Here is an 8,614-nt window from a genome sequence, read left to right as displayed (position 1 = left end):
GCATTTCAGTTTTTACACCATCCATCATATCTGTTTTATGGAGATTACAAAGTTGTGTTTTGTACATTTCACACATTTACTGTTCATTTCACTGCACAAAGAAGCTACTAGTTTAAGGCTAGCATGGAGCTCTCAGCTCTCTAAGGAAATAAGCCACTGGCAAACCAGTGCACACACTTTGGAAATGTCTAGCAGCAAAATGCAAAACTGCTTGGATTACAGATTTGAGCACTGCTCATAAACCAGATTTCAGATTTACAGGGACGTTTTTTTCACCCAGGGGTTCCAGTCCCATACCAGCAGGGACTTGCTGTACACATGAATAGCATGTAACAAAACAGCTTTGTAACTCCCTTGGACTGTCCTTATATATTCAGACGTAATGAGAGAAATTATAATATGGAAATATTTTTTAGAAAAAAATGTTCTCACTGTTTTTGTTTTTGTCAGGAATTAGGTCAGTCCTTAAAAACAGGACAGCAGTAAAGTCAAGAGATTGTAATGAGCTTAAGAGCAACATTACAGAAGACACTGCAATTAAACAAATAGAAGGAAACCAGGAAAATAAACCCAGTGTGACAGAACAGGAAGTAGGGCAACTGAGATATCTCTGCATATCTGTTTGTACATAGCTAATGTTATAGAACTGCATTAGCGTGTATGTTCCTAGTACATCCTAATTTTACTCTAGTTCTGTCAATGTATTTGTAGCCCGGGGATCACAGATCACAAATGATTTGGGCCAAGGTTGGCACATTTTATAATTATACATACAAATCTAATTGGAAATTTTATTGTCAAGTTTAACTGCAAATGGACCCAAGAGGTAAACTGACAATTGTTCGTAGCACTGAAAGGTTTGTGGAACACATAATGGATATTTGCAGAGAGCCGCTGAGTGACTAAGGAAAGTGTTTTCTCTGCAGGGGGGAGCTTCAGTCTCTCCCTGAGCAGAGGATGAGCAGGTACGTTTCTATTAGTTAAGCGTATAAATCCTGACTTTACAAAGAAAATGATCCCCATGAGTGCCGCCTTCTTCAGAGGTGTTGTCAGATGACGATATAATCTTTAAAGAACAAAAAGGACACACGATTAATGCTGCAGAAAATCATGAATCCGCTGATTTGACGTGCAGAGCAACAAAATAAAAATTTTAATTCAAGTTAATTTTATGGGTGAGAGCGCTCTCAGTGCTGTTATGTCTATGGTGACTGCTGCACATCAGACATCTGACACTTTACACTGGATACATTTACTGTAAACATTAAAGGTTAGTATCCCACGTCCTAATAAATGAGACCTGAACATCACTTTAGTTTGTCAGCAGAGCAAAGTGACATTCATGTTATTGATTGAACAGGTAATCTTGGTGTGGGCCTGTGTTCTAGTGCAGCGGTCCCCAACCCCCGGGCCTCGGACCGGTACCGGTCCGTGAGTCGTTTGGTACCGGGCCGCGAGAGTTGAGGCTCAGGTGTGAAATGTATGTTTTTCAGGGTTTTTATCGGTTTTCAGCGTAATTTTGTTATCGTTTTTATCGTTAACTCGGTTTTCCTGGGTCTTTTCACGTGTGTTATGAATAAATCTTCTTTTGTTCGGTACCGGTACTAGTTTTATTTTGTTGTATTTATCCGCGACACCTTAAAGGCCGGTCTGTGAAAATATTGTCGGGCATAAACCGGTCCGTGGCGCAAAAAAGGTTGGAGACCGCTGTGCTAGTGGCTGGAATTCAGCAACAAAGCAGCAGATTTTCTTAATCATCAAATGAACCAGCAGACTTTTCTGCACCGCTGGCACTTCATTCAGTGTTTTTAGTGAGGTACGGCTTAATGACGTAAAATATAAGACTCAGTAAAAACATGGTGTGTAAAGTTTTGAGAGTAAATGTCAAATATAAAAACAGATTTCAAACATAGCCTTAGTCTACATACAAACGTGACATGAGGCCAGCAAGTACAGTGTTTGTGTCATGATTATATTTGAATGCTTGTAGAAATATCAAATCATTGTCAAACTGAATAAAGTTGCGTCTAAGAATCTATATTTATTTCTGAGCTCTTCAGCTAAACATAAAGACTTCATATGATAGTGAAAAGGTTTACAGCCTCCTACTCTGTCTGCAGAGGTCTGACAGAGCTCCCAAGAAGAGTAACACTGTTTTCTAGAGAAGTGATTAGTCAGTGGGCAGTGATTTCACACCTGCTGATCTCTAAATTAATCCTCACACATAAGTTCCATCCATCCATCCATCTTCTTCCGCTAATCCGAGGCCGGGTCGCGGGGGCAGCAGCCCAAGCAGAGAAGCCCAGACCTCCATCTCCCCAGCCACCTCCTCCAGCTTATCCGGGGGAACACCAAGGTGTTCCCAGGCCAGCCGAGAGATATAATCCCTCCAGCAGAGTAGAGCCGCTGGCTCCTTTCAATGTGGAGGAGCAGCGGCTCTACTCTGAGTCCCTCCCAGATGGCTGAACTTCTCACCCTATCTCTAAGGGAGAGGCCTTCCACCGTTCGGAGGAAGCTCATTTCCACCACTTGTATCCGCGATCTCGTTCTTTCGGTCACTACCCACAGCTCGTGAGCATAGGTGAGGGCAGGGACGCAGATCGACCGGTAAACTGAGAGCTTCACTTTTACACTCAGCTCTCTCTTCACCTCGACAGACGGGTACAGCGTCCACATCACTGCGGCCGCAGCACCAATCCGTCTGTCGATCTCCCGCTCCCATCACTCACGAACAAGACCCTGAGATACTTAAACTCCTCCACTTGGGGCAGGGTCTCGTCCCTGACCCAGAGACATTATAATCATACTAATATGAAGTGAACCACCATCCACCAGTAATGCGCACTGGTATTACCCATTCTTCTCTATGGACCCGAGACCTGGGCCATCCTCAAGCACGACCTCAACAAGCTCGCGGTCTTCCAAATGTGCTGTTTGCATCAGATTCTTCGAGTGTCCCTCCGTGACTGTCTTAGCAACAGTGCGATATGTAGTGTCACCAGCAGCCCTCAATGGAAGGGCTGATCCAGAAGCAACAACTGCAATGGTTTGGCCACGTCTGCTGCATGAGCAACCATCGCCCCTCCCACTGGACAATCAAGCGTGACACGCCCAAGAAGATGATCTTAAACAACGACGTCTAACCCTCGAGCAAGTAAAAGTCAAGGCCACAGATCGCAAGGCCTGGAAGTGCATCGTTGACCAAGATGGAAACGCTACGGCACCCACAGCGACATATTGGCTTATTGGAATACTGATGTATTGCTGACCGCCAGCTAGGGGCAAAAGAAAGAAGAACCACCTTCATAGGATAGGAAATCCAGGGTTAACGCTGAAGTTATCTGGATAAGATGAAGCCCTGCATGACAGCTCAGGTTTGTCTCACAGGCTGTGTCCGCTAAAAGGGACATAAGTCAGGGAACAGGAGGGGGGGGCAGGAGCACGAGTGTTCACTAGTTACAGGACAGACCAGTCATTAAGATCATGAGCCGATTAAGTGATGAGCAACAGGTTTGGGAGATATAAGAGCATTTTGCAAGTATTAGAGAGCGAACCCCAGTGATCCCTTGATCCCTTGTGAGTGAACACTTGGTGACAGTGGAGAAGAAGAACTTGCCTTTAACAAGACGACGGTCTCAGCAGAACCAGGCTCAGGGACTTTGATCTAGCCGTTAGTGCTACGAAGCCTCAAGCAAAGAATTTGTGTTGAGTTCACTTTGATGTTCGGAGCGCTCTGAGCTCTGACAGCGTGGAGCAATAGGGAGGAGGCGGGTTGCAAGACTAAGACTTTGACAGGTGGAGTGACAGAAGATCACTAAGTTTAAAGTTCATTGGCTCTTCATAGCTAGTGTCCTAATACCATCCAGTAGTCCAGTTGTCACACTTGTAGATCTATTTATCTTACATATAGGCACTAATACCCTTCCCACCACGATCTTACTAAGGTCAGCTTTAAAGCCAGCCTTCACTGAATTCAACCAGTCCATCAGTTTGTGTGTATGAATGTTTAAAGTAAAAAACAGAGGTGACCCAGAGGCGGGCAAGAAGATTGGACCAGAGAAATAACATCAGCACTGAGCTTGGCAGCGTGGGAAATGGAACAGACTAGTAGCCTAGATCTTCCTTACTGCACTAACGTATAAGCTTCATTAAAATAAATTAAGATAATAAGATACTATTTTCATGCCTTGTTATCACAGATAATATCAGTTCCCATGATAGGATCAGAGTGATGTGGGTGCAGGCTTACACCAGCAACTTTCGAGTGGCTTTAAATCTCAGTTTCTCTACAAAAGCTCATACGAGACACTTCCTCCCGTCCTTGAGGAAAGAACATTAGTCAGCAGCACAGATTTGTCAGTGCCCAAATGTTAGGGAGGATTTTGCTGTGAAACAAAATGCAGATGGTTGGTCAATTTTTCTTCCATAAAGATGAAATGTGTTGGCAGTACATGCAGACTGAATGGATTATCTGATGTGATGATGAATCACCCACTGATTTATTCAAGTGATGACATTTAGATTTGAGGTCCCAAAGAACAGAGCAGAGGCAGATCGCAGCAATCACATCACAAGCATTCTGCTTGCTGATGGCTAATGTTGCGATAAAAGTGTCATCAGTCACCGAGAGGAAGAATTTACAGTATGAGATGGCCTAGTGGTCAGAGAGGGAGAAGCTCTTCTATTGGCTGGTGTGCACAGCGTTGATGTAGCCGCCAGTGGGGAGACTGGGGGAGGTTTCTCCCAGTTATTCTGAGGCTGTTTGAACTAACTACCACTAACTTACTGGTCTTCTCATTATTCTTGCCCTAAAGATGATCCCACAAAATTTCAAAGACCTTCTTCATTTGAATGAAAGAAGGAATCAGAAGTGTTTGTACCATGTTGGAAATGCAACAGTATCAAGTTTTATAGTTAAGTGCATTTTGTCTGGAAATATTCAACATAGTGCTGAAGTATGGTTATTTGTACTGTAATATTCTTATGTTAATCAAACAACAGGGACATTTTTGGTGTGAACAATGGCTCGACGTTGAGTCAGTGTTAATATTTATATTGTTCAGTCTTCCTATATTTCATTGTTCTTGTCTTTTTGTAGAAGTCGTCCTGACACACTGCTATGTTTTTATTACTGGAAGCATTTATTGACGTGACACTCGTGTACATTCAGACCCTGCTCACACACACCTCCCTCTGGTCGCCGGCTTCGCTGCATATAAAGGGAGGAGCCTCATTGGACCGATCGCCGTCACCTGTCCCTCTAGCCTCCTTGGCACTGCCCACTTGAGCTCCTCCCCTGCAGCTAAACCAGCGACCACACCTCCACCACAATTTCTTCAAACTGGTTTTTGTTGCACTGCATTAAATTATGATTAAGGAAATTCTCAGATCTTTGTAAAAGCATTCATTGACTTTGATGCGTTTCCAAGCCTCCCGCCCCTAAAGTAAACCATCAGGACTGAGTGCCAAACCCTTACCATATCGGTAACCTAGACCTGATCCTTGCTTTAACCCTGAAATCAGTTTTCAATAAAGTCTGCCCAAAATGCCAACACAAACTGAAACTTCTTTAAACTCCCACTTTGTTCTTATTTTTCATTCCTTATCTTACATCGAGCTTATGTACAAGTGTGTGCGCGGGTGCTCTGCTATGAGTCCTTGTGTTGAGCTGCTGCGATGCAGCGTCGGTATGGACCAAAGTCTCTGAGGAATGTTTCCAGAGAAAAGTATTTATGTTAATGTCTGTGGGTGAAAGTTGCTTTTTGTTGAAAAGACCATCGTTAATAATCCAACTAAGCAGCTTTTCACTTTTGAATGTTCCCATTTGGTGTTGTCACACTTCAGCTTCCTGTTTCAGTTGGAAACGCTGTACTATGATGGGACATCCTTCATCTAAATCATAGATAGAATATTTCTGAACTGTCTGCGTTCTTCCTTGGTCCATTTGTTATTCAGACGTGTTCTTATGCCAAATGAAAGAGTAAAACCAAACTTTGGTCAGACACGTCTCCTGTCTGCATCCATATATCTTTTTAAGTGAAGACTGGCTGCTCTCACCATCTGTTTGTCCGGGTCCTTTCTCAGTGCAGACATCTCATCAGGAATGAGTGGCATCTGCAGAGCATCCTGAAGGTGAAAAGATGCATATTACAGCTTATGGGGCGATTATTCATGCTGAAGATGTAGCTGTCCACCCTCATATCCGGTCTGGCAACAGCTTGTAACTGCAGACCTGCTGCTGGGGGAATGTGTCTGCTGACTGAAGTCCAATTCATGGGCAACAAAGAGCCATAAAGCAGGTGTAGTCTAATCAAACGTGAACTCCAAAAACTGAATTTAAAAATAATGAATAAAAATGAAAAAATAAAAGAAGACTTTACTCCCTCCTTCCTGCTGTGCTGTGTTTAGCTGCCCTGCAGTCACACCAGCTATGCAGGTTGTGGTGACTGTGAAGTGAAGCATCGTCTAGATGTAAAGGAAGATGGAAGGAAGAGAGGAGGACGGAGATCCCTCAGACAGAAACTGAGATAAAGAGTAATCAGCCACCTCGCGTGGTCAGTCTGTTCATCATAGCTGTTACTTTAGCAGACTGATTCCCTGTGGGACTATACTCAGAGATTCAAATATAATCAGTCAAATAAATTCGTTTATTGGAACTGAAAAAAGAAATCTTAAACATGAACTGCAAAAAATATCTGAATATAACCTTTTTACACTGACTGTCAAATCCATGTTTGACTTAAACACATTTAAACAGCAGACGTTGAGTGAAAGTGCTTTAAAGACGAGCACATTTGAATTCCAGGTCTCAAAAAAAATCCACAAAAAGCTGGAAGGTTTTTATTTTGCTGTGTGATTTATTGGTCAAATGAATAAAATGTGTTAAGAATTTGCAAACAGCTCGTGATATACTCTCTCTGTGTAACCTGCTGTGGAAAGTTAAAAGTATCAGTAAAAGTACTCGGTATCTACAGTATCTTGTGGAGGCCAGGTGCAGGTTGGAGGACGGCTACTGGCCATTTCTTCTGGATTCACATGATTGCAGATGAAGATTAGAGGAAACATTGTCACTCACTCTGAAATGTGTCCTCACTTGTGTCCCTCTGGTCGTGTGCAATTAGTATGTGTGGAGTGTTCACAGAGTGGCACAGCTGTGCATCTCCCCACAGAGTAATAGCTGCCAGCCTCCCCCTGCTGTCTGGGTTTGGCTTTGGTGCCAAATAAGATTGATAACAGTCTAAATAACGACCGATCGACCGGTGTTTCTCTTCAGGAGCGCTGAGCGCCCGCTGCAGGCTGAGTCATCTGTCCTCCCAGCACCATCAATATTCCCCCGTCCAAAGTACAGTTACTGTCAGTGTAAAAAATAGAGCCCACTATGGCAGAGGTGCACAGGTCACAGTGCCATATCCAGACTGGTTACCAGCTGTCTCTGGGTTTTTGTGAGAAATGACTCAACGTTTAAGACAGCGATGATGTTTCCCATGTGAGTAAGAACTCATTGAAGAGGACAGAGAAGTGCAGGTCAAAGCACATCAGCATGACAGTTTAATCCTTCAGTGCATACAGCCTGGATGCAGAGGAATGTCACCCTGGGGCATCAGCCAGACTCAGCTCAGACACACTGAAGGCTGACATGATTTACATGAACGTGCAGATTCCTTTTCATACTGCATTCACTCCCATGACAGGATGTGTACGTGGTTTTGTAGTGGTTGGTCCCAACAAAAAGGAATAGCTTATGGCCAGTCAAAAAGCTTTTAAAGCCTTCTACTTGTTGTACATTTAAGATGAAAATATGATTTTGAACACATTCTTAAAAGATTCTAATACTTGTGTTGCCTTTTGCAGCGGCTGGATTTACAGCGAGGAAGACCAAGAGGTGTTTATTAGCCCGTATATAAGAGGCCATGACGCTCACTCTCCTGTCTAATGACAACTGGCAGCCTTACTGCCAGGCGAGTTTTCCAACCTTCCACCAACAGTCGACAGCAAACCTATTAAATACATATATACATGCATTTTACATTTTCATATGATTCAATATTTTATATAAATTATTATATAATAACAATTAGACTCCCCACCAGTGTTGGTCAAGTTACTTGAAAAAAGTAATCAGTAACTAATTACTGATTACTTCCCGAAAAAAGTAATCCTGTTACTTTACTGATTACTTATTTTCAAAAGTAATTAGTTACTTAGTTACTTTTTAAAACATGATTTATCCCCTGAATAGGTAACAAAGCGATAGATCTTTCAGCCCAATTCTACTTTTTCTACATAATCCATCATATAAAATGTAATTAATGAAAAAGTCTCTTTTTAAAACTTGTTTTATCAGTTTTAATCTTTTAACTTTATGCATCAAGCAAACATTAAATTATATGCACCATTCTCTGACTGGAAGACATTTGTTTAACATTTAAACCTATTTCTGCACATTCCAGCACATAAAATTAAATAGGTTTTTGTGTTTACATCTATTTGAAAGAGTGAGTGTAAGTGAAACACAGCAGAAAATAAATAAAGTCAAAGACTAGCGGTCCTGTTGCTCTATTTTCACCTGTATAGCAGGAATGGGGTAGGCGGAGGTTTGCCTTGGTGCAGGTGT

This window comes from Perissodus microlepis, chromosome 17 (assembly GCF_051167445.1).
Source record: "Perissodus microlepis isolate ML-2025 ecotype Zambia chromosome 17, ASM5116744v1, whole genome shotgun sequence".
NCBI classification, from domain to species: domain Eukaryota; kingdom Metazoa; phylum Chordata; class Actinopteri; order Cichliformes; family Cichlidae; genus Perissodus; species Perissodus microlepis.
The sequence above is the reverse complement of the archived record's forward strand: the minus strand, read 5'-3'. Positions refer to the sequence as shown.